This window comes from Zonotrichia leucophrys, chromosome 3 (assembly GCF_028769735.1).
Source record: "Zonotrichia leucophrys gambelii isolate GWCS_2022_RI chromosome 3, RI_Zleu_2.0, whole genome shotgun sequence".
NCBI lineage: Eukaryota > Metazoa > Chordata > Aves > Passeriformes > Passerellidae > Zonotrichia > Zonotrichia leucophrys.
The window spans coordinates 54,456,848-54,481,408 of NC_088172.1; the positions used below are offsets into that span (position 1 = coordinate 54,456,848).

The 24,561-nt window shown below is 41.1% G+C and overlaps 1 protein-coding gene across 7 annotated transcripts in view; it reads left to right on the forward strand.

Moving 5' to 3' along the window:
- HIVEP2 (HIVEP zinc finger 2) overlaps positions 1 to 24,561 on the forward strand; it is a 136,840-nt gene that overhangs the window by 87,176 nt on the left and 25,103 nt on the right. For all 7 annotated transcript variants that reach the window (XM_064708281.1, XM_064708280.1, XM_064708278.1 and 4 more), the window contains one exon: positions 23,339 to 23,383. The gene's annotated coding sequence lies outside the window, so the exon portion shown is untranslated. The remainder of the gene's footprint in view (positions 1 to 23,338; positions 23,384 to 24,561) is intronic.

Here is a 24,561-nt window from a genome sequence, read left to right on the forward strand (position 1 = left end):
CAAGGTCTCTCTTTTTGTTGTGACATTGCCCCTAGATCCTGCTGCTCATTGCTGACAGCATGAATAGAGCGAGGCTGAATCGTCCTGTAGGTTTGAGCTCGAGATGTGCAAACTCGGGTAAGTGGGAGCACCTGCTTCTGGTCCCGCTAGTATCCGCAGAGGGGCAAAACACGTTTCTTCTTTCCCGTACCGAAGGCGGCCGAGCAGCGCGGCTGGACAGCAAATCCATGCGGCAGTTCCCTGACAGCCCGTGCCCGGCTGGGGGGGATGAGACCCGGGCAGGCCCAGAGGAGGCAGGAACGGGCACTGCGCTCTGCAGGCTCGCAGCTGCGGGGCACGGAAGGCCGCGCTGCCGAGGCAGCGGCCCGGCGGGCGGGGGCGGCCGGGCTGAGGGAGGAGAGGCCGCGCCCGGCGCAGCTGCCGCTGCCAGCCCCGGGCCTCGGGCAGCTGCGGAGCCCCGCTCATCACCCTGCTGCCGCCGGCGGGGCCGCGTTCGGCTTCCCTTCATTGCACAGCGTCCCCACCCCCAAAAAACCGGAACCAACCCCCAGAGCCATAAAAATCAGCGCTTGCTTAATGAAATCGAACAGCTTCATTCCCCCGCGCCCAACAACATGTGGCCCGTGCGGCCGCAGCCGGCAGTGCGCTGACATCCCGCCCATTGGAAGGAAGGACACGGTCGCTGAAATGCTCTGGCACCGAGAGCTGCTGCTTTCCAGCTAGAGCAGAGACAGATGAGGATATTGTGAAGGAGAAATTTGGCGTTGCATATTATGAAACTGAATCCTTAAAGAACCTGCGTACTTTTGGCAGTATTTCGTATCTCGTAAATAGAACCCATATATATTCATACGTATTTTAAGCAGAATATAGTGTACTGCAATTTCTGCCATCTAAGCAGATATCTTGGTAGAGTAATTTAAAAACATAGCTGGGGTTTTTTTGGTGGTTTTTTTTTTTTCGTAGCCAGCACTGCACCAATTAAATAGCAAGGCCAGCATTCTGTGTTAGGCAGGCATCCTGGCCCAGGGGCGCCCAGGTGTCCATATACCTGCTGAAGGCAATGCAGGAGCTCAGGAGTTGACCCAGCTGGCTCTGCCTGAGCAGAGCTGTGTGGGGATGGTGTGCTGCAATGCACACTGCTGTGGGAGAGATATTTTTAAAAAGCAAGACATGCAAATGGATTCTTTATACGACCTAAATAAACCTCTATATGTTTCATTTCTTTATAATCCTGCAAGTATCCTGCTTTTTGCTAGGGGATCATAACAGCATGAACACTTGAATCACAGAACCCCCCACTTGATGGCATTAATTTTATTTAGCTTCCAAGATGTGTATATACCTTTTGCATCTATATTTCCCTCTGTCTAAAAATATCTTAAGGTTATATATTCAAGGCTTGCAGCTTTAATTAAGACATGGAGTGAACAACTGCAATTTTAAATCTGCCAGTGACATATATGCAGAATTATTGTTACACACCATGCTATAGTAACCCTAAATAATTTGAAAATACAAGCAGGATTCTATACTACAATGTCAGTCTTTAAAAGTAACCCTATGAACCTGGCTGTGTTCTAAACAAAATTTGAAGATTAGATTTTTGACAAGTCCAATGCCCCGTGCAAATCCACGTGAGTGGAGTCTCTTGCTCACTGACACTTTGCTAAAAAGTTCTGAGACTGCAAAGTTTCAGACAGTTGGGAAGCTCAGATCCACACTAGCAGTTACCTCCAGATGGCTGCACTTTCATTTGGTACTAAGCCTTCTAGCATCTCAGAGTTTGCATGTTTGGGATGGTGATGTGTACTGTTCCACTTGTTTTTGCCAGAAAATGTACAGGGCATTGTATGATAAGTTTTGACACATGGTATAGCTCAAAGAAGAGGTGAGAAAGAGAGTGTGGGGAGAGAGAAGGGGCAAGGAAAAGAGGAGGACAGGAAAAGAAAGGAATAAGAAAATGCAGGAAGAGAAGTTTATGTCAGTGTAATGAATTCAGCCTGACTGGCAAATACAATCTGACTGCAGGTTGTGAATTTCATTGAATTTGATCCAAGAAAGACACAGCTGAGCAATCTGCAGGAAGCAATCTTTTCCTAGAAGTATGCCGCTCCAAACTGTACAAATTCTTCCACTGGTCGTAAAATGTCTGTCTGCCACTGAACCTGTGCAATCAGATACTTTTGAAGAGAAAGTGTTGTACTGAAACAGTCAACTGAAGAATAGCAAAAAATACCTCTAAAAGTAGAATTTGAAAGAAGAAAACCTATATAATTTGAAGTTGGCCAATGAAGCCTTAGTGATAAGGACAGTTAATCATTCTGGTGCAGCTGTTTCCTGACATTTCTGCAAAATGTTGTGGAAAAATTAATGAAGGTTTGTTCAGTAATGGTTTCGAGCTTGGCTAGTGGAAAATATGACAGTATTTCCATCGTCAATTAAGAACAAGCAAGGCCCTTTTTTCCGTAGGGGAAGTGGTATGCAGTTTGTACTGCACAGGAAACTGTAGACTTGAGAGCAGCTGTGTGATAGTAACAGGTATGCAGAGAATATGGAGAAGGGCCTGGGCCCTCTTCTCTTATCACATGTGCTTCAGTGTAGTAGAAGTAGCTCTGTTACATACTGGAAATACAGGATACTTACACTATCTACCATGTGGGGTATTCCTTCGAGTGTCTGGCTCTGAAAATAAATGCCCTTCTTGTCGCTTCAGTAACAAAGTTTGCATTAATAATGCTTTCATTACAATTTTATTGCTGTAACATCAGAAAAGACTAATTCCTTCAGGTAGAGAGACAGGATTTTTTTGCCCATCTTTGAAATTCACTTGCCATTCCACCTCAGGGTGTCTGGTTGTCATAGCCATGCAGCAGGCCTTGCATGCTCACCATGCATGCAGCTCACCAGCAGGCCTTGGTGGGCACATCTGGGTGCTGTGCAGCGTGGGTGAGGAGCAGCAGTGCAGCTGGAGGGGAGCTCGCTGGCCTGCCTGCAGTACGGACATGGGCTGTGCATGCCAGCTCGGTGTCAGGCGTGTGTATGTGGCGCTGCAGATAGCCAAGAAAGCATGTGGAAACACGAGTATGGCCAGAGGGTGCATTCCTGTTGCAGATCAGCATAGCTGAAGGTCACTATAGCAGCTGAGCAGTGGCCTTTGTCCACTCCTTCACCTTGTAGCCCGCAGCCCCTGGCAGGCAGCCAGCTGCCAAAATCCTCCTCCAATGGCACCTTGGGGTTCCTGCTCCTGCCAAAGCTCAACTGTGCTTGAGCTCCTCCACCCCAACTCAGTCTGGGGTATGCTGGATCCTCTCTGTGCTTGAATAGGCTGTATGGGGCAGAGGGTGATTGGGAAAGAGACAGTTTCACTCTTGAGAATAAATTATGAAGACCGGTCCCATACAGCCAGTAGAGTTAACTTTTTTACTCAAGGGATTCTAAATTTTATTTTGTGTGAAAAATGCACTAGTGTGAAATGTCCAGGTCTGGTACAGAAACATGTAAATCACTGCAAATGTTCAGGTGAATGATTGAGGTGCTCAGTACCTTTCTAGTACCTTTCTGGACTGTGAGGTTTTGTACATGCTTGCCTCCTGTAATTGCTTTTTTCTTCCTCTGACTTTCTGAGATACTTTGAGTCCTACCATAAATATGATTTCTAGCTTGTTTACACAGTATGATGATTCATGCTAAAGTGGTGGATAGAAGATGTGTTATAATGAATGGTTTATGCTTTCCTAATATCATTCTGTAAAGGTGACACTTACTCAATGCTCCACTGCAAATTTAGAAGACCCTTAGCAAGCTTGCTAAAAATGTCTGTCTTGCTCTCTGTAATGTTAGCTGTAGGGTGTACAGTTCTTATTGACAGGTTTAAGCCAGTGTAAGACAGTTAATAATGACAGACTTGTATCCATGATTTGTGACCATTCACATAAGCACATAAAAGTCAGCACCAAGTTCTCTCTCCTTGATGCAGTCCACTGTGAGAAGCTTCATTTTACATTCTCCCAAGCCTGCAATCCCTAGTGCAGGTAAACCTGTTGCTGAAGTCAGTGACAGCTTTACCAGAGTAAATCAGAGTTATCAGAACATTAAAGACAGCTCCTATAAGAGCCTCTAGTTAGTCTTGATTTGGGACATTAAAAGGGTAGTCCTGCATACACTCCATCAGCAACCATGTGCCTGCGGCCACTGCAGTCAGTATATTCTCATGCCCGCAGTGAGATGCTGCAGGGTGTGCTCAGGAGTAAGGGAAAAATGAGGGCCTTGCTTTTGCAGTTTATCTGATGTGGGAAATCTGAGGGTGCTGGGTCAAAAATGAGCTGCTTTTAAACTTCTCAGCATGAGGGCTGTGCCTACAGCTGCTTAGGAATTTCCCATAAAAACAATTTGTCAATTGAAAGCGGAATTTCCACAAGAACAAGTTTTCCACTGGAAAATTTCCATATTGCTATTTTTATTTTTTTGTTTTCCCATGGAAATCTCTGAATTAAATACTTCCCTTTAAGTCACTTTACTCCATGAAGAAGACCTTTGTTTAGCTGATCTGAGCTAAAATAGTTTCAGTTGCTGTTAAGTTGCCTGTTACGTTTCTCATCTCATTATGAATGGCAGTACAAAAATTTTATGCTTAAGAAGTTTCTGTGGGCAGATCACCTTGACAGTCTTTGTGTCCCACACTGGGTTGTCGTCACTTGGGTGAAAAAGTCTACTTACTACTGAAAAAACAATGTCAAAGTGAAACAAATTCTAAAATAGAGGCCCCAAACCCTGGGAAACCAGAGGAGCCTTGTTCATTTGTGAGCCTATATCTTTGCTGTTTAAACTCAGTTTCCCAAAATTTTGTGTATATTATACTGGTTATTTAACATGTCTGTGGGGGTTGTTAAACTCTTGGACTTCATTTGAGATTAATGGGGAATAAAAAGTATGTTTAAGTGATTGTAAAATTGACTAAGATCACACAATCAACATTGAGTCTTCCATTTGTCTTGTTTTAATTCCTTCCCTGGTAGCCCCTACTGTGGTCAGCTGGGTAATGGCTGAGACATTACTGGAGGTGACTGGACACTTGGTGCTGAGCATATGGGAAGGGAGAAGAATGCTGCTGACACCAAGGTGTTCATTGTATCACACAGTGACCTCTTATGGATGAATGTTAAAAAAGAATGAATACCACTTTTACTTTTTAAACTAACGGTTTGAATAGTACCAATATTTGTAGTAGGTGCTGGGTTCTCTTATGGTACAGTGTCCCCAGATTTCTGTGAATCTTTGTCTTGCTCTCTCTCATCCATTCTTCATTCTGTTCTCATTGGCACATGGAGCAAGTTCTAGTCACAGCACTAGAACTTTGGTTATATTGCATGGTGGCCACCAGCAGTTTTGTGATTGTGACTGGTGGCACGCACAGAGCACTAGCCCCTGTTGTCCCCGAGGGAAATGTCCCCCAGGAGGAAATGGGCTGTACCAGAAAGCGCTCTGTGTGACAGCCACTGCACCAGAGGAAGCTCGCTATCTACATGAGCCTGAAGGCAGGTGCAGATTTCTTCACCTGGTGCACACAGGAAGCAGCATGGCCGATGTCTGACTTTCCTTTAGGCAGCCTCCCCTGGGCTTCTCAGAAAGGCAAGGGAGTTGTGGTTCAATATTACAGTCTAACCTTTTACTTGCTCACAGACTGAACAGGAACTTTAAGCCATTAGCTCCATTTTAGGTATCTTTTCCACTGGATGAAGGACAGTTGACTCTCAATCCTATCTTCCAAATGAGTGACTTGGAGTGAAACCCTGGGCTACTTTTACCTGCAGGAAAGCATGGTGCCAGCACACATCCAAAGCATCCTCCTCTGTCCCTTTTCCTGCCCCTCTCATAGGATTCTCTTGAGTTCCTATTCCCCCTTACTCTGTCACTAGTTTGTTTTGACCCTCATAATTTTTGCTGGGTAGCCTGAATTAGATTTCTGAATGCTGACTGTTGGATCTGAACCTTCTTCCTTCTGAGAGGATAGGACCAACAGCTTATGGAGAACTTGTTTGACTGTGAAATCAGGAAGGGTTTTTGAGAGCTGCCTTAGTCATCCTGCCAGCATCCCCATTCTTACCAGGTGATGGTGGGAACCCTCCCAGCCCCAAACCCTTCTGCTTCCCCACTGCTTAGCTTCCCCAGTGGTGCTGAAGACAAAGGTGACCGATCTAAATAGAAAGAAGAAGGGACACATAAGGACTGGTTGTCAACAGTTGCCTTTAGGTGATACCAACATAAGTTGGTGGCATTCAAGGAAACACCAAATAGGCCTTCTGTGCTAACAGCAAAGACTTAATTGTACTGGAAGCTGAACACAGTTTCAAAGAACACAAAATATCGCCGTAATTTCCACCTGTGTGTTGTTCTTTGGGAAAAACAATAAACCTCACCTCACTTGTAGTCCCCTATACCAAAAAGGAAGGTTTTCTTCAAGTATAATTGAAACTGGAGTTTTCATTCACCTGTTAGAATTGGAAGACTAACTGAAGGAATGATCACAGCAATTACTTCACAGTTTGGCAGGAAAAAAACAATTGGCAAAACCTACATTTGTGACAATCAGTTGTATTTCATGGTTGCATTGCAAAGGCTTTGGTTCTAAATATAAGAAAGGCAGAAATTGTTCTGTTTAGTGTGTCCTAAAATTATCCAGCACAGAAATACTTTAAGGAAGTGTAAAAATGAATTCTCAATTTCTCAAAAGGCAGCTTAAAGGGGAAGGCATGCTGATGTGGAAGTATTGAATAAATGCCATCTCAGTAACAATTTTACCAAATTCAGGGAAGAGTCTTACACGTCATGTCCTTGTTATAAGATTCATGGAGAAAATACTCCCACTCAGATAGAAATTCGCTGTAAACAGCTCTCTTGCTGTTAGAGTAGATGTACTTTTGAAGATGCAGTGGCTCTTAGAAGGAAAAGAGCATGTTGTGCAATAATCTGACCTTACGTTGCATAGACACTTCCAGTTTTGGAATGTGAAATGTCTGAAACTGGGAGTGGGCGGACAAGAGGTGGAGCCAGTCAGGAGCCTGGGTGGCTGCGTTTCTGAGAAACTCTCTTCTGCTGGTGAGTACTGCTAATTCACCAAGCGCACGCCTAAAGCCCTGAATAGTGCTCCGTTGAACCACTAAACAATATCAAGTTTCAAATGGACATGGAGCTATAGGGTGATATTTTGGAAGTTAATTGTATGAAACCTCATTGAAAACAAGGCTGAATTCTTTCAGACCTGAAACCACAGCCTCCCAAAATGCGTCAGAGACTCTTGATGCTGCAGCGAGGTCAGCTTCCCTCCCCCCCTACCTGTGAGTCAGGACAATTCTATTATAGGAAGTTTTTATTGGAGGCTCTCGATGGAGAGGTAGACGACATGCAGATGGTGAGGACACACAGGGGACAGAGTGTGGATTCTGTGCCTGCACAAGTGGTGACCAACAGGCGACCAACAGGTCAGAAGAGCATTTTTTCTGGAGAGCACTGGGATACTAAGGAAAGAATAATATTTGAGCAAGAGGTAGGTTTTGCTGATTTCACCTTCTGTCTAATTAAAACTTGGATTCAGAGTCCACTCAAGCTGGCATTATATCCATTTCTCAAGGGAGACAAAGGCTGAGTCTTGTAGGCTTAATGCCCTCAGTGCTTGTCCGCAGTTCCTTCCATATCTACTTTAGCTGAAAATCACAGAAAGAAAATTTTAGAGTAGTTCAGTTCACTGTAGAAAGAAAAAGAAAACCAAGGAGGAAACAGAATGCATTTGACAGGTGGGAATTTCAGAGGTGTTATCTTGATTTTCAGTCAAGGCAGACACTTTTTTAAATAGAAACTTCCTGTGGGGTAGTCATCCGCTTACTCTTTCCTTTTCTATAAATCCAGACCTGCTTATGCTTTTTAAGTCCCAGTGGATCAACACCACTGGGACTTAAAAATATCTGTGAGCAATGCTGCCCCATTTATATTAGCAGGCCTATAACTTTTTCTTTGTTTGTTATTGCTGTTATTACCTGGACTGCTCTAGCAGAGTGTTAGCATAGATGAAATTCCTGCAACAAGCAGTATTTTGACAACTTGGAGCTATGGTTTTAGATGTGCTCTTCTTTAAATGCTGGCAGATGCTCTGTGCTTCCTGGACTCACTGCTGCTGGAGAAGAAGTATCTTACAGTAGTCTGTGATTAAAAAGATGCCTCTAGAAATAATGTACTCTATGAGGACTCTTTTTTATTATTTCTATGTGAAATTGCTAGCAGCAGGTAAGAGATCCTGGAAACCAGATGTATCTATTTAATTCATAACCTGTCAGAAAAGAAGATTTTAGTTTCCACTCCTGATGAGCAACTTGAGTGAAAAGCAGAGCATGCAAAGAGCTGACCTACCTAAGCCCTCAGCACAATGGGTAGTTCTGCATTTGAGCGGTTTTCCTGAGAGCACCCCCTGTGGAGTCTTCTGCTTTATTGAAGGTTTGTGTTGTCCTGGTTTGATCCACTTCTCAATTCATTGGTGGAATATTTCTAATAACTTTCCCACAAACTGACTCAGACTGCATAAAAGGGGGGGAAAAATGCACACCCAAAGATTTGAATCCAGGGGTGGTGCATTTTATAAGCAAGTTCATCGATGCTTTGTTCCTAGAGATGTAAACCACCTTTTCTTTAAAAAATGAAAACAATTGGATGCACTTCTGGTGTCCTTCTGACTGCCAAGCATTCATTAGTAAACACTCAGGCAAATGGACCTCTTTATGCAGATGTGTCTGAGCCTGTATGTGGACCTATTCACATGAGGAATTTGAGTTGGAGAAAATAAGGTGCTCTTAAAAGACTTGCTGAGGCAGTTATCTGCCTGAGATTACGTTTGTGTTTTTCATCGAGCAGGTTTTAAGTCTAAAGATGGTTGTGATGGAAAAAGCATAAAGCAAGGCCGTGGTTTATCTGAGCTTTATGATGAGCGAGTAGACAGGCAAATTTAAGCAGAGCAGTGTGGTCTCCCAAAAGGGGTGTAGAACTGCCCCAGGCAGAGAATGCTCCTGAACATTTTGATGGCACTAGCTGCCACTAACTGCTTCCCCTTTAGTGTGATTTAGCAAATTATTTCCCTGTTGGATAAGATGGAAGTAAGCTTCCTTTGCCGTCTGCCCGATTGCCTGCTGTCCAAATCTGCTTTGACCAGTAAGCAGAAAATGTGAGTGCCTTTGACCTCCACTGGCCTTTTTCCTGGCCTTCCTCTGCCCTTTGCTCTTTCTGGCAAGGTCCTGTTGCAGTTAGACCTCAGGATAGCAGCCTAAGTGCCAGCATCTTCCAGCTGTCATGTGAAACTGCAATTTGGTTCACATCAGTTCTGTTCTTTCTCTAAGCAGCATATACAGAATATAAAAGTTCATATCCTATCTTATGATTAGATTTGACATCCTTGAACAGATCAAGGAGAAAAATAAATTTTCACCCTGAAGAAAGTTGTGAAGAAAAATATCAGAGTGATGGCTTTTTGCTGTTATGTTTTCCTGATCAGAACTCAGAGGCTGAGTTTTGGATCAAACAGCCGTAGCGATTTTGCAATCAAATACTCCCAGCTTGTGAAGATGCAAAGAGCAGCTCCTCCAGCTTGCTCTAATGAACCAGCAGCCCTTTGTTGATGCTAGCCAAGCAATTAGGCTCCCTGTTACGTAGTTGCATCTGAGCAATTTGGTTTATTTTACTCAAGGAGACCTCACCAATGCACAATTAAAGTCGTATTTTCATCTCTCACTTAGGGGTTGAGAAAACGCTTTTGAAGGTCTTTGTTCCTCTGATGAGCTTGGGCGAGGAACAAAATCAAACAAGGTTTTTTTGTGGCTGGAGTTGAGACAGTTGGCTACTTCATTATGGCAACCATGTAGGTGGCCTTTCTCATGCTTTGAGATGCAAGAGAGGAGCTCTGACTTGACTGACATCTTTGAGGGGAGTGGAGTCAATCCTTTGCAGAAGGAGGGTCAGGTCAGCTGTGCCATATGCAGCACACACTGACAGTGAGCCCTTTCCTCTCAGCTGCTTTGAAGTTACAGTCTCTATCTTTCTGGCAGAATCAGATCCAAGTGGTGAGATGGCCCTGAGTTCGGGCAACTTAAAATGTCTGTAATTCTTTGCACCTGTTTGATTGTGGTATTTATAGCTCATTTTTACCCGGGCTTTCTTTTCAGTGTAACAGTTACCTGCAGACTTCCTTGCTGGTACTAGATCCACTCAGAAGGAAAGACTGGATGTAATTTGGAGGATCATTAGGGTGAGATCAGCTCTTGAAACCTGAGTCCAGTTAATGATGAAACCTGAGTTTTGTTAATAATACATTGTAATTATTACTCCCATCAAGGCAGATACCTCATATTTCTCATCCTTTTAGCTTGAGGAATCTAGTTAGTGTGATATTGCTTGCGTCTACAAGAGGAAGATAGCTGGTCTCCACCACCAGATTTCCACTTGAGCTTTCCCAGGTAGAGCAGTGTGTCTGCAGATGTTGGTGCGTTACACAAGCTGGGGTGCAGAGGGGCCAAGAGGAGGATACATGATCAAGAGATGAAACAGCAGAACGTTAATAATAAAAGACACCTAATTGGATGTGCCCTTTTGCCCAGCAACAAGGACATATGTCAGTGCGCAGAAGGCACCAGGCTCGTGGCAACCTGCTCCCACCTCCTGCAGGTCTCCTGAGGATAAAATTGCATTGTGAGCCGAGCCACTTGCCTGTTGCAATTGGCAATAAAGCAAATTAATCCTTTTGTAGACTTCATCTATGCTTGCACCTCCGAGATGCTGGGCCAGATTTGAGAGGTGACATAAATCATGGTGTGCCTTATGTGTTGGTGAGTGGGAGGGGAGTGCACAGTGGGGAAAATGACACCGTGCAGGGGCGGGAGGGAGAAGGCTGTGGCAGGAAAAGCAACCTGCAGCAGGATGTAGGATGATGTGAGATAGTGCAGACTCTTCTTAATGCTGTATTTCTTTACTGCCTCCCGTAGCTCCCGTTGCAGCCTACCCTGCTGTCCTGTGCTGGTGCCCACTGCCTCCATTTGCCCATGGTGTGCTTTAACCTCCTGTAGGCTTTCATTTTGTGGGAAATGTCATTGTGGAACTACTGTCCCATCTGAAGTGCAGGACACCACTATATCCAGTCTCCCACCCCACCTATGCCATCTGTTTGTGAAGGTGTGAGTTAGGGACTTACTTTAGGGCAGGGTAAAATGGCCTTAAGTTGCACCAGGGGAGGTTTAGTTTGAGTATGAGGAAAACTTTCTTCATAGTACTGGATCAGGCTGCTTTAATAGGGCAGTGGTGGAGTCACCATTCCTGGAAGTATTTAAAGTCTTGTGGATGTGGCACTTAGGGACATGGTTTAATGGTGGACTTAATAGTGTTAAGTTAATGGTTGGGCTTAATGATATTAACAGTCTTTTCTAATCTAAATGATTCCATGATTCTGCATTTGGGACAAGAAGGTTCCAGCACCCATAGTTTAAACACTGGCCAAAGGAGAAAGCCTATGGCAGGAACTTATCAAAAAAGATTTCTTTCCCTGATTTTGGAATTTCAGTCTATTCTACAGAATTTTAGAAAATGCAATATAATAGTAAATGTTATGTTTTCTTAATACACTTTTCTGCAGTTTTTCTAGTTTAATCTTCTCCTTTGTATGTTTCTTTAAATAGGTAAAATCTTAAAAAGACTGGTACTATATTACTGTTGCTTAGACAGAATTTCTGTTCTGAGTGGAGAGCTACACAGAAGGTTGTGTACTTTATAACTTAAGATCCTCAAAGTGATTGAGAATATGTGGTCCTGCTTCCTATTAACTTTATGGAAATATACATCCAGAATATGGTCTTCAGTATTTAAGCCTACTAATAATTAATTTTATCTGTATTTCCTCTAATATAATAACATCTATTCTTCATTTCAGATGAAAATTAAATTGTCTGAAGAATAGTATCATCAAATGATTTGTCTTACATCATCATGTTTATCTATTCTAGTTAAAAAATCAGTGATTATTAAATTTACTGCTAAGGCAAAGAGTGAAAAGACTAAACTATGATGCTGCACAAAGAATGCTCTTGCATCAGTGGGAATTAATCACAGCATATCAAGAAAAGAACACAGTCTCAATTTCCCACTGTAGTTAATGTTAAAAATTTAATCTTATTAACTTCAATTACATTTTGTTTAATGTTTAAATCAGAGGAAAATAAAAATTCTAACTTCAGAATAATCATTTGGATTGGATCTTGCATGTGAAGTTGGCAATATACTACAGTGGGCTTTTTTTTTCCTGTTGTAAATGAGAAAAAGTCTGGTGAAAACGTGTGTGTTTTTGTTTAGCCTAGTAGAAGTGATGGGCGGTATTTGGAGGCACACAGAAAGGCTGCATAATAATGAAACAAACCCCTCTTGTGTGCGTCAGCCAAACGAGTCATGATATCAAGTAGAAAAAGCAAAATTGTGGGAGAGACCATTTCTTTGCACAGCTCATGCAGAGCACTAGTCAGCACTAGGAATTTGGCATGAGTGTTGCTCCAGTAGTGGTATTCCAGTCACAGGCTTTAAATAGTTGCAGATGTTCTGAGGGGGATTGGGGGGGACCGTCCCTGCCTTCCTTTAGGGAAGCAGGGAGCAAAGCGCATGGCCTGCAGGAGCACGGAGTTTCCCTGGCGGGAGACTTGGCTGAACACCTCTGAACATCTCAGCTGAGTGTAGCTGTGCTTGTCCTGTTGCAGTCAAACCCACGGGAGGCTCGGGGCTGCTGTCAGGAGGAGCAGTGGATGGTTCCTGTGGCAGCCCAAGCAAGGCCGGCCGGCACTGGCAGTAGGCCAAGCCCTCCTGTTCTCGGCCAAGGGGCGACCCTTTGGCTGCACCTGAAATGGCAGCACCTGATGTCTCCCTTCCTGGCAGGTCCTTGGTGCCAGGGAGGGGCTGTGCACCAGCCCAGGGCAGGTGTGGCATGCAGGACCAGGCTGTGAGAGAGCCACCGTGTCCCACTACTGCTGGCCGGGCACAGCCATGCTCCAGGGCGTGGGACCTGCCCCTGCCTTCACCTCCTGCTGCTCCCCAGTTTGCTGGTGCAGCTGTGGTTTTTCCTCTGAATCTGTTCCCATAGTTCGATGGGTTGTCTATTGGGATGTTGTAATGGAAAGCTTCCGATTATTTGTTATGGCATGTCAGGATGCAAAAGCCACATGGAAGATTTGCCTGGTCTTCTCATCTTTACTCTTGTTATGATGTCAATGAAAAGGGGATGATTTTAAAATCTGACTTTTACCCCCCTTGTGTTCTCAAGTTTCTCAAGTTAGAAACAGGAAGCTGTTTTGCATAAAGGTAAAATTGTGTTTTTAACAAGGAGAGTTGGTGTTAGACAGACTAAATATACCCACACAGTCATACTCAGTGGGTAGTCCTGGCTATTTTTAGGCTTTATTTGTGCCTCTCTTTATTTGTTGGGGTTTTTTTTAGTGACATCTCCACTGTACCTTTGGCTCGTAGAGAGGCACCACTTCCTGCACTGGTATGAAACTGGCAATTACAGCCAGCCTTGTCAGATGTCATTTATCAGGCGTTGCAGAGGGCTGGTTTCAGCAAAGGAAGAACAAAGCTTAATAAAAAGAGAGAGAGGCAGAAGCATTCTCTTAATAATTTGCCCTTTGCAACAGCAGACCCTTATCAGATCACCCACGCTCATCTGGCTGCTGACGCTGTACTTGCTTCATTAGTACGAGCTATTTTTACACCTTTTGTGACTTTTGAGGAACCGAGTGGGCCTGCTGGCTTGTAGTGATTCACCATCTCCAGGCGAACAGGCTGTCCTCAAACCCTGATGGTGGGGGAGGAAGGGAAAAGGAGGGGGAAGAGTTCAATTGAATGAGCAAGTCGATTAAGTGGATTATTTATCTTAGGTGGTCTGAGTGATAAAACATTGCAATGTGGTCTAAAGGAAAATAGCCCTATATGGTTTTGGCTGGCAGTGCAACATTTCAGATTGTCCTATCCTAAGGAGCGTTCAGTAATAATTACTTCAAGTCTAGCTTTGCAAACGTGCATGCCTGTACATATACTCTATGTGATAATTTCCCTGTCTATAAAGGGAATGTTGAGGGCTAGACATGGGGATGTTTGGGAGTTGAACTTGATCTTTAAAGGTCTCTTCCAACTCAAAGTATTGGGTTGCGTGTTGGTGATGCTTTCTTTTGTTTGTTGTGTGCAAGTATCATTGGTGTATTGCAAGCACCTAAGGTACTTTTGGGCCAGACTGTTAGGTGAATTCTCTTTCCACTTCTGACAATGGAAATAAAAGCTAAACTTGATGGAATGAGCCAGGCAGGATGCAGGAGAAGGAGAACCCTGTATGAAGTTGTCTGGAGTTTTTTAAAGCTGAGCTACAGTTGCTTTCCCTTTTGATGGATCTTCAAGAGAGAATGTCCTCTTAGAGCCTGTTGAGCTCTTACCTGGTGGCTGAAATTAGGATTCTTTGCTGCCCTTACTTCAGCTTCTCATGGACAGGAGTAATTTGGTGTTCAATAGTTTCATATTGCAGGTTTCCTTGGAGTAGTTACAAAAGTTAGTGGCATGTGGGACGCGTAGATAAAACTTTAAGGTGCTGTGGTGATGCCCTCCGATCTATCCTTGTCTGGTAAAAAGTCATAATGAAATCTGACCACTGTCTTTCCTGAAAAATGTTTTGGGTTTTATTATGTTGTTCTTGTTGAAATCTTGACTTAGTTGTCAGCTTGGTCTGTGCCTTAAATAGCAACAGCTCTATAATAACAGAGGTTTGAAATGCAGTTTCAGGCATTTTGGTAGACATTCATCTCTTTAGAAGTGTTTGCTTGTGAGAATGTTGGTAATGTCAATAAACACAGTTGATTTGGGTTTTGCAAAAAGAAACTTAAGTGCAAAGAGTGAAATTTCATGTGTACCTACAAAATGTAGCAAAAAGCATATGCATATTTTGCTGAATTTTTAAGAGGTGTTCTGATGCAATTGAATGTTATACATACTGGCTTTCAATGCTTCATACAGTAAAAACGAACAAAGTACTGTAAAATATGATTCAAATAATTTTAAAGAGATTTTTTATTATTCTTTTCCTGTGCTGCCTGTCCTGAGAGTTATAAAGAAAGCAGCATTTTTAAATATGCAGTCTAATTAATGTATCCTACATTACCTCTCTAGTGATCAGAATCTTTAGGCAATGCTCAGTGGCTGGATTTGCTGCACCAAAATGCCTGTATTGAGTCATTTTTCAAAATAAAACATTTTGACTGCTGAGTAGTGGCTGTTGTGACATCTATGCAATATTTAGGATTTGAGGCTTAATAGCTGATCTCAGGTGAACTCTTAAAAAGTATTCAGGATGAATTGAAATAAAACTGCTGTGAAGACCCATTCTACTTTGGGGGCAAAAAGTGGAAAAAAAATAGTAAGAACATACTGTTGGTGTTTGGCATGTGCCTCTTTTTGTTTTGACATGTGATGACCACAGAGCTTAGTAAACAAAGACAGGTTTTAAAATAAGCTTGTATAATAATTGGTGTGAGTGAAAAACAAATGCAAGCTCACGTACTATAAATGTCTTCATATGTAATTCTTGCCAGGGCGAGAGTTTCAGTCTGAGGCAGTGCATTTGCTCATTCAAAAAGGTGTTTGAAAGACACTGATATTTTCATGTGAAATGAAAGTGGTTTCTTTTGACATGGTGTGAAAGGAGGCATGACTGTTCACAAAATCTGCCACGGTTGCATAATTAGGATTGTGTAACTTTTTAACTTAAAAAACCTCACTTCCCAGAAAATTCAGTTATATTTTCCTTCTGAGGTGAAAATGCTAGGCTAAGGCCTGATATTTGCCTAGTATTTTCTTTTGGCATGAGAAGAATAATTACTTTGTACCAAAAAATGCTGCAATATTTACTCAAATTTTGGGGTTTTTTTCCCTCTGGGAAAACCTGGGGGAAAGCTGTATGATATCTTAACAGAGGTTTACCAGTGCAGCTGTGTTCTCCCCAGTGGCTGCCCTTTTGCAATCCTTGTATGAAAATGATGAGGCATTTCAGCCTTTGCCTGTCTTTCAGTTGGGAAAATTCTTATATCTGACAACTTTAACAGTTTGAACTCTTACCCTTCCCACTGTAGATGATGTTTTATAAGTCTATAAATGACTACAAACCACATCTGCATGGGAATCTTGCTTTTTGCATACACTTTATCCTTATGAGGTGCTGCTAAATTCATAGTCAGGACTTAATCTGTCCTTCATTGGGTGTGAAATTTCCCTTTCCGATTAACACTTTCCTTTGTGTTGAATTGAGAAGAAAATTCTTTAATCTCAGTAATTTTCACCAGTTCTTCCAAATGCAAGGCTTCCATTGCAATCCCAGTGGCATCACATAGCATCATTGGTTAGTGTCCGAGCTTTTGCTTTGCAGAAGATTTTAGCCCTTTTTGGGCAGGGCCAAAACTCCATTTCTTTTCTACATGGTGAAAAGTAATTCTTAGATTAGAAACTATTTGACACTTCTATGGTTTGGCACAGTGTCCTTATGTTTGACTGCTGTGGCTCAGAAGAAAGCGAGATAAAGTTGAGTTTCTGCTGACAGAGAGTAGTCCGAGAATTAAGAGCTCATTCGTATCTCAGCACTGTTTTGGATACTCCTGTACATTGTTAATGTGTATTTAGTAAATACTGTTGCTTACTACTTAATTCACCCTTGAGAGACACTCGTTGTTCTGCAGATAGCACCAATGGGATTAGGCATCACATAAACCTTGTTTCAGCCATCAAAATGGTGTTTAAAGAGGACCTTGGTGGGCATTGGTTTCTAACTGTTCTCTGCATGGGAGCTGTTCTCACTCTTATAAATCACTGTGTACTACAGCTCAAAAGAAAATGGGGAGTGGGGTGGGGTGATGGGCAGGGCAAAACAATGGTCGTGTTTTCGTTGCCTTCTGAAATTTTAATAATCCTGGAAGTACTGCCTGTCAGATCTGCTGTTGCTCTGCCATTACATTTTAAGGTCCACATGGGAAATGATTGGTATTTTATTAAACTGTTTTCATTTTTTAACTTGCTCGCCAAGGAAATAAGTACCAGTGTGAAATGATTAGCAATTTATATAGTTCTCTTGTTTAGTTTCATATCTGAATAATCCCAATCCTTTCCTTTGTATAGAGACAGATTCAGGATGCCCATGTCAGAAGGCAGTCAGACAGAACAGGTAGATTTTGTGTTATCAGACACGCTCTGTCAGACTCTTGAGGTTCACAGCAAGATGAGGCAACCAGAAACAAAATATTTACCTGATCCATTAAAAGCAGTGGGATCAGAGGGATCAATTAACTGCTAATTGGTTGACAAGATTCTTTGACTTGTTGGCTGTTTTGGCATCTCTTTGATAGCAGGATTTTGTTCAGTTCAAGGAGAAGAATTGAGATTTGTTTTCAAATTCCTACCTATAAAGGAAGCATTTAAATTAATTTGGCTCCTGCAAAGTTTTTTATTTTTTTTTTTCCTCCTTTAATATTCATCCTGTGGAAATAACTGTTCAACTGGTCTTTGGCAACATTAAGCCTTTTTTTATACATTTTTTTTCCATCTGATAGTAATGTATATGTATCACATTGTATATAATGCTGAAAAAGGAAATAGTGATATATTTTTAAGTGAGAAATCCTGGTCATTATAGTTAAAAGGTCAGTGTTAAAGTATTTCTACTCTAGACTTCCTATATGGCTTCTTAAAATACACTCAATATGAACTTAAGGTTTTTGGTTGGTGCTGTTCTTCTACAGAGAACAGCAGTTTAAAATTATATTTGAGATACTTAACATAGCAAAAACTGAGTATTTTGCTGCAGCTGTACTCAAAGCATTTATAATACAAACCAACATCTCTTAGTGAAAATCACTCATGTTTTCTCACTACTGTGTAATTGAGCATTTCTTGCAATATAGGTTACAATTCTCTCTGTAGACATCTTAGAGGTGTTGGATTAGTTTATTTTCACCTTCTGGCAAATAACTACAGGTATTTTGTATGTCGAATGTAAAAGCCCAAACCTAAGTGGTCTGATTCTGTTTGTTTTTATGAGGAATAAATCTGGAATGATGTCCTTGGATTTGCAGCTCATTGCTTCAGATTCGTACCAGGTTAATGTAGAGCAGAATTTGGCTCTCCTTCTTGTTGGAATAATTTGTGTCCTTTAAGTCTCTCTGAGTCAAATCTTGTAATAAGCGGCTCTTGTTTCAAAACTGATTTTTATCTTAGTCTGTGCCTGACCTCTGACTCAGTAGGGTCTGAGTAAGGTCACATTTAGAGTTTAAGTCTTCATCACAGCAAGTACACACAGACATTTATATGAAATGTCTGAACAGGTCTAAGATCCTACAGTTCAGGTTGTCAGGTGTTAGGGTACAACAGATTTGATTACTTGATTGTTTTCTTAGTAGGTGTTGATTGTCATCTTGTGGTGCTTTTAAAGTATGTTCTTCAGCATACTCTCATAATGGTCTCAGGTAATATTTTGAATTATATGAAATAATTATGATTGAGGTGAATTTGGTAAAAACATAAAAATAATTAAATATTCAATTCTACTACAGTTGTCTAAAATGTGTTAGATGCCAGTTCTCAAGGGCTGAGATTCTAGTACAGTTCTCAAAGTATAAGCCAAATACAGCTCAAGCACTAAAATAATAATTGCACAAATCAAAATGCCAGGTTTTACACCACTTTTAGTTTTACATGCACAGAATCTGTCCCCTGAAACCAGCAACTACCAGGGACACAAATGTGCCCAAAAGCCTGAAGTTGTTGTTTGGTCACAGTGAGGCTGCAGTCTGCCCTTGATGTATCTGTAACTGGATCCTCTCAGTGAGTGCCCTCAGTTCCTGGCTTCTTGGGGAATCCGTGTGAGCACAGTATAGCAATGGAGAACAGATCCTGCCCTGGAACTTGACCTCAGGTAAACTCAGTACAGTTTGTTAGATCATTGTGTACTGGGTGCATTTGCTGAGCAGTGTTTGGGTTTGTAGTGGATGGTACTTTTAAATGACATTTTAAAAAGTATATTGTAATAATTAGTTCAGCTGCCCAAATTAAAATAAAAACTACTCAAAAAAAAAAACCACCCAAAAAAACCTGAAAATCCAACCAAACCCATAAGTATTAATTTAAATATTTCAGTTTTTCCAAAACTGTGGTTCTCTGGCTGATTTTGGAGAGTGACAATACATTCAGAAAAGCACTGAAATCCAGAGGGCAGTTAGAACATCTGGGGTGGAATTAAATTAACAAATTAGAGTAGTATCTTCAAATCTGAAGAGCTAACAACAGCAGTTATAACATAGAAAGTGGCAGACTAAAATAAATACATCTAACCTCTTTTAAAAGAGCTGACTTTTTTGATTCGCATATGCAAAATGATGCCTTGCAATTCCTGCCAAACTGGAGCAAAAGCACAAGCATGCTCCCATTCCCAGTAATTCAGACTTTGCCAAGTGTCAGTTGGTCATCTTGTTTTTCATTTGTGTAAAATGCCAAAACTGTACCCCCCAAGGACTGCATTCTTTTTGTTATGTTGCTACATAACATCCTCAGCCCATGAATGAATATATAACCTTGGAAAGAAGGAGGGACAAATGCTTATCTACCTTCATACCAGTTAAATCCTTCAGTTCAGAGGTGCACACTGGGTGCTGGTTGAGAGATCTTCTTCAGACTTAGCCCATCTATGACTTTGCCTATGCAGGAGAAACTTTAAATCCATGTTTTACTAATGATCTCAGTCTTTTTACATTTTTCACTGGGATATCAACACCAAGGAGTTCTTTGGGGAATCTCGTTAGTAAGACAGAAGGAAACATGTAGGACAGCAAGCTGAAAGTATGCTGCCTTTCTTCCTGAAAGCCAAGGCAATTTTCTTCTCAGCTGCAGGTGGGGAAGAGTTCAGAGGTGGCCTCTCCAGTAAGGCTGCTGTGCTTATCCCAGACATAAACTAGACTTGCCTAATAAGGGTCTTGGCAGAAGTCTGTGCATGAGTGTGAGGATTTCATAGGAGCCACTGCAGCTTGTCTGAGCTAACACTTGCCCTATAGAATACAAATTCTTTGGGGGCCAGTTACTGTGGTTTTAGGCCAGCTTTGTGCTGGCAGAGCTGGACAGAAAAGATTTAAAACAAGGCTAGATCTGACCCTTAGTCCTTATGCTAGAGTCAATATTTATTCTGTATGGTGTACTCAGGATTTAGCCTGGAAGACATAAGCTTCCAATTTGTTCACTTGCAAGAACTGTAATATGATCTACAAATTGAGAAGCAGTAAAAGTAATATTTTGCCAAATTTTATTTTAAAGCTGTTGAGTGTAACCATTTTAATGGTCTGAAAAAAAAAGAGGAAAAAAAAAGAAAAGAAGGAATAATCTTGGAGCTCTGCAGTCAATCAGATATACATCCCCTGCATACAGCTCACAAAGGCACTCTCGTTAAAAAAGGAGCAAAAGGATAATGTTCCTTTCTAGAAAGTTTTCAAAGTCTTGATTTAGTAGGTGCATCTGACATAAATACAGCTCCTGGTTTCCAAGTAATCTTCTCATGTTCAAAGTTTTCATAGGAGTGAAATGTCCTGTTTTGAAGCAGGCAGATAGCACAGCTAATGTGACTAGGGGAGCTGGCTCTCGGGCCCCATTCCTGCCAGGAAACCTGGCTTGGCCACAGGCCAGGAAGGACTTTGCAGCTCCTGTCAAACAATGTGCTCCGTGCAACTCCCATACAGCTTCTGATCCGGGTAGGTGGGCTGCTCTTACTCACTCCAGCAGAGCTGAGCCGTGCCAAAGGTATTAAAAAAATTGTGCCCTTTTATCATCCTTAGTTCCTTGAATAGGCAGTACTTGAAATATAATGGGTTTTTGCCTATCGAGTAGTATGTATTTGATGAAAAGCAATATTTAAAAGTGTATTTGCAATTTTTTTCTGAAGGAGAAACATTGATCACTTGGAAAAATTGAAGTATTTTGTTGGTTTAAGCTAGGCTTTGGATGCAGCCAGATGAGATAGAGTTTTGACTGGATAAAACAGACACAATGCCAACTAGCTTTGCAGTGTCCTACATTTCTCCTGTTAGGGAGGAGAAAAAGAACAAGAGAAGTAATATTAAAGCCATCTTTGACACAGGATGGATGGCAGCTCAAACCAAACCAGAAATTACTATGTTCATTCTGGAAAGGGATTTATTTTTCCCAGGAGAGTGACTCTTGCCATACTTAAGCCATCAATAATCCCTGTAATTAGTCTCTACCTGTTTCATAGTGGAGGCTGAAAAATTGTATAGAATGTTCTGAAGTTGCAGGACTGAAGAAGCGCTTTCACTCTGTAACAGTTCTCAGTGCAGAACAGAAAAGTTTTGGATGTATATTAGCATCACCTTTTGCTGAAATAAAGCTGAAATAAATTGCTGTGACTGGCAGATTTCTTCTTTAAAGGTGCTCTCAGTAAAAGGAATATGGAAAGAAAGGATACTGCCATCTTCTAGAAATTTCTCTTTCATCATTTGCAAAATTGCCTAATAAGGAATATTTTTCTTTGAAGATGGAAAATACCCTTTTGCTCTCTCAGCGAGGACCATTCACTCCTGTCCCTGTTTCTGCTTTCTCAAGCCACATATTTTCCTTTACTCTGTGCTCATATATTGGCATCATTAGCCGCCTGGGATTCAGCGTAGCTCAGCTGCTGGAAGTGCTGGGCCACTTCCCTGCCATTTCCTCATGCGCCCCTGCCGAGCTGCTGTGCAGTAACCACTTCTGGTACAATGTAACTCGTGCACAGGGATTTCTTTTTCCATTTGGACTGACACTTTTTCTTTGAGGAAGTGGATAAGGAAATAAAAAAAAAATATACACTTTCATTGTATTTTTCTTTTTTAATTTAGAGAATAAGACAACAGACTTATTTAAAGAAGCCATTAGCACATCAAAGCTAAATGACATTATGATCTAAAACATTCTGGTTTGCATTTGATAACTTGCTGTTATTTTGTACTACAGGGGATTTCTCTGTAGTTAAAAAATTAGTTGACTACACCAACATTCCATCAGTTATTGCTGGCCTAACTACTGATATATTATTTGTACTACTAATGATTAATTCATAACAGGTGGCATGGTACTGATTCTATTTCTGTCAAGTTATTAGGCTTTGCTAATGTCCATTTGTTCTTGGAAAGTGATATTAATTACAAAGAACTAAAAAATATTTTTCAATTTTTTATTGATTTTTTTTTTTCTTTATAAGCTGTTAGTTTTTGATAATTTTTTGGTGTCATTCAGTGAAAAATAAACATGAGTACTCCAGCTTCTTTGTGATAGTTGCTAATTGAGGATCATTACAATAGTCTGTATCCCCTAGTCTGAAGCTAATGTTCCAGCTGTTTCTAAAGGTCTGTTTTTTAGCGATGCTCTGACTTTTGGCATGAATAAAACTAATAAACACTGTCATTGCTGCTTTTGTTGTCACAATTGAACATATATTCTTTTTATTGAAACAAAAGCAGAAATCTTTTTGAAGAAAGATTGGTCAAAAACTGAGAGTCATCGTTTTGTGGGAGAAATGGTCTTAAGGCAATGAGATGATGCTCATGCTCCCTCTTCTCTGAGCTGGTCTTTTCAACAATACAGAGTAGCCTGCAGTGTGGTGGCAGTCAGAAAGGTGGCAAATCATGGCAGTCACAGAGGTCTTTTAACCATGTATTCTGTAATTTTCTTCTGTAAATTTCTTCTCTGAGAAAGCAGCAATACATTCTGTAGTACTATCACACAGGTGTTAATTTGGACACCGACTCCTGTTTCACTACATTTTCTTGTCCCTCAGTTGTGACACCCTGACCAGGAGTTTGTGCTGGTCCCTGAAACGTTTAATGAGAGGCCTGGGGTGTAAAAGTATTAGCTGGAGAGAGGCATTGAAAGGGGATTTGCCGAGGGGATTCAGGGATAATCCAGGCTTAACAAAGGCATAGGAATGAAGAGGTACATTGGCAGCTCTCTTTTCACTGATTCAGGAAGGTGAGACTTTATTAGTTTAGACTTGCTGTTATTCATCTACACATTAGAAACCTAAGTCCTTTAAAACTATTCATGCTTAGAGTCTTCAAATGTAATTACTCAGACCTCTAAGACACAACATAAAATTTTCTAGTGGATGGGTAAATGAAATTTTCAGTCCTCTACTGTAAATAATAGAAGATTTTCATCATCATCTATACCTAATATCAAAAATTTCTTATAATTGTATTTTTTTCCCCCACAGGGAATTTGAAGATAGTCATGCCTATTAGATGTTTAGAAGATGCAGGTAATTACTTTATACTGAAATAAAAATCTGAAGTGCCTATTACGTGTGTGTTTTCCTGCACTTTGCTATTGTTTCTTTAAGCCAAATTCATTTTGTCCACTGTAGGAATGAAAAGTATTCCAGTATCTGTAATACTGATTTTTTTTCTCTTTTCCTTGCTGTAGTTAAATCATGGTTGTCTATATAATTCTCACTATTTTATCTAGAAAATGTTTTGTGTTTGGATATCGTGAAAACAGAGAGGAAAATTTTACTTCAAATTCAAATGCCATACTTTTCTATGAAAATCATACCTCTGAGCTTTTGGTCTTTTTAATGAAACTGTGAAAACCTTTTTGTGTTTAAGCATTAAAAATGCATGTATACCTGCATGGAATTGTTTCAACAGTGAAATCTAAAATGCTAAAGTCACATTAACAAAAATCTCTAATATATCCTTTACATCTGGCAAGACATTCTCACTAGAATTTAACATAGTGATTTGAAGATGGAGTTGGGGAAAGGTACCAGTAATGCTGGGTTTGAAATGCTTCTTTGATGTCTCGTTTTTGACTGTTTAAAAGTAGTTTAAAATGGCAAACAACACCTTCTTATAAAACCAGTTAGATGATCTAAGGTAAGAAGTGCCTCGCTTCAGCAGTTTTTTAGCAATATTCAGTATACACCCCAAGCTGACTAGTTAGAAACAAGCATCTCCATAGTGGACGGCCTTGTGCATGGACAGCCTTTATGTCAGAAGCATCTGTCATGATATGGGAATATTTCTTCTCTGATCAACCTACTTTGACTTGAGAGGAAGGCCAGGTGACTAAAGTGCATGTCTGAACCCTAAGTGAGTAATACTGGATAAGGTAATTCCCACTCACAGTGTTAGGCTTCTATTTTCAGCAGTGATTTGCTGAAAGGGCTTTGAAAGTAAGTGGTGGACTTTTTGAGATCAAGCCTTTAAACTGTCCCCTGAAAGCCTTCCAAAACTACTGTTTAATTTGGAAAGTGTAGGTCTTTATTTTCCAATCCTAGAGCTGCTATTGAGTAGTGATTATGCTTGTGTGCAGTCTCTGGAGCCAGTCTGTACTGTGTCTGCTCACAAAAGGGAGTTTAATGAAATGTAGTTACTTTTGCTGAAGTCCCTCAGTAATTTCCATGTAAGGCTAAATAGACTGCACTGATGTTGTTTA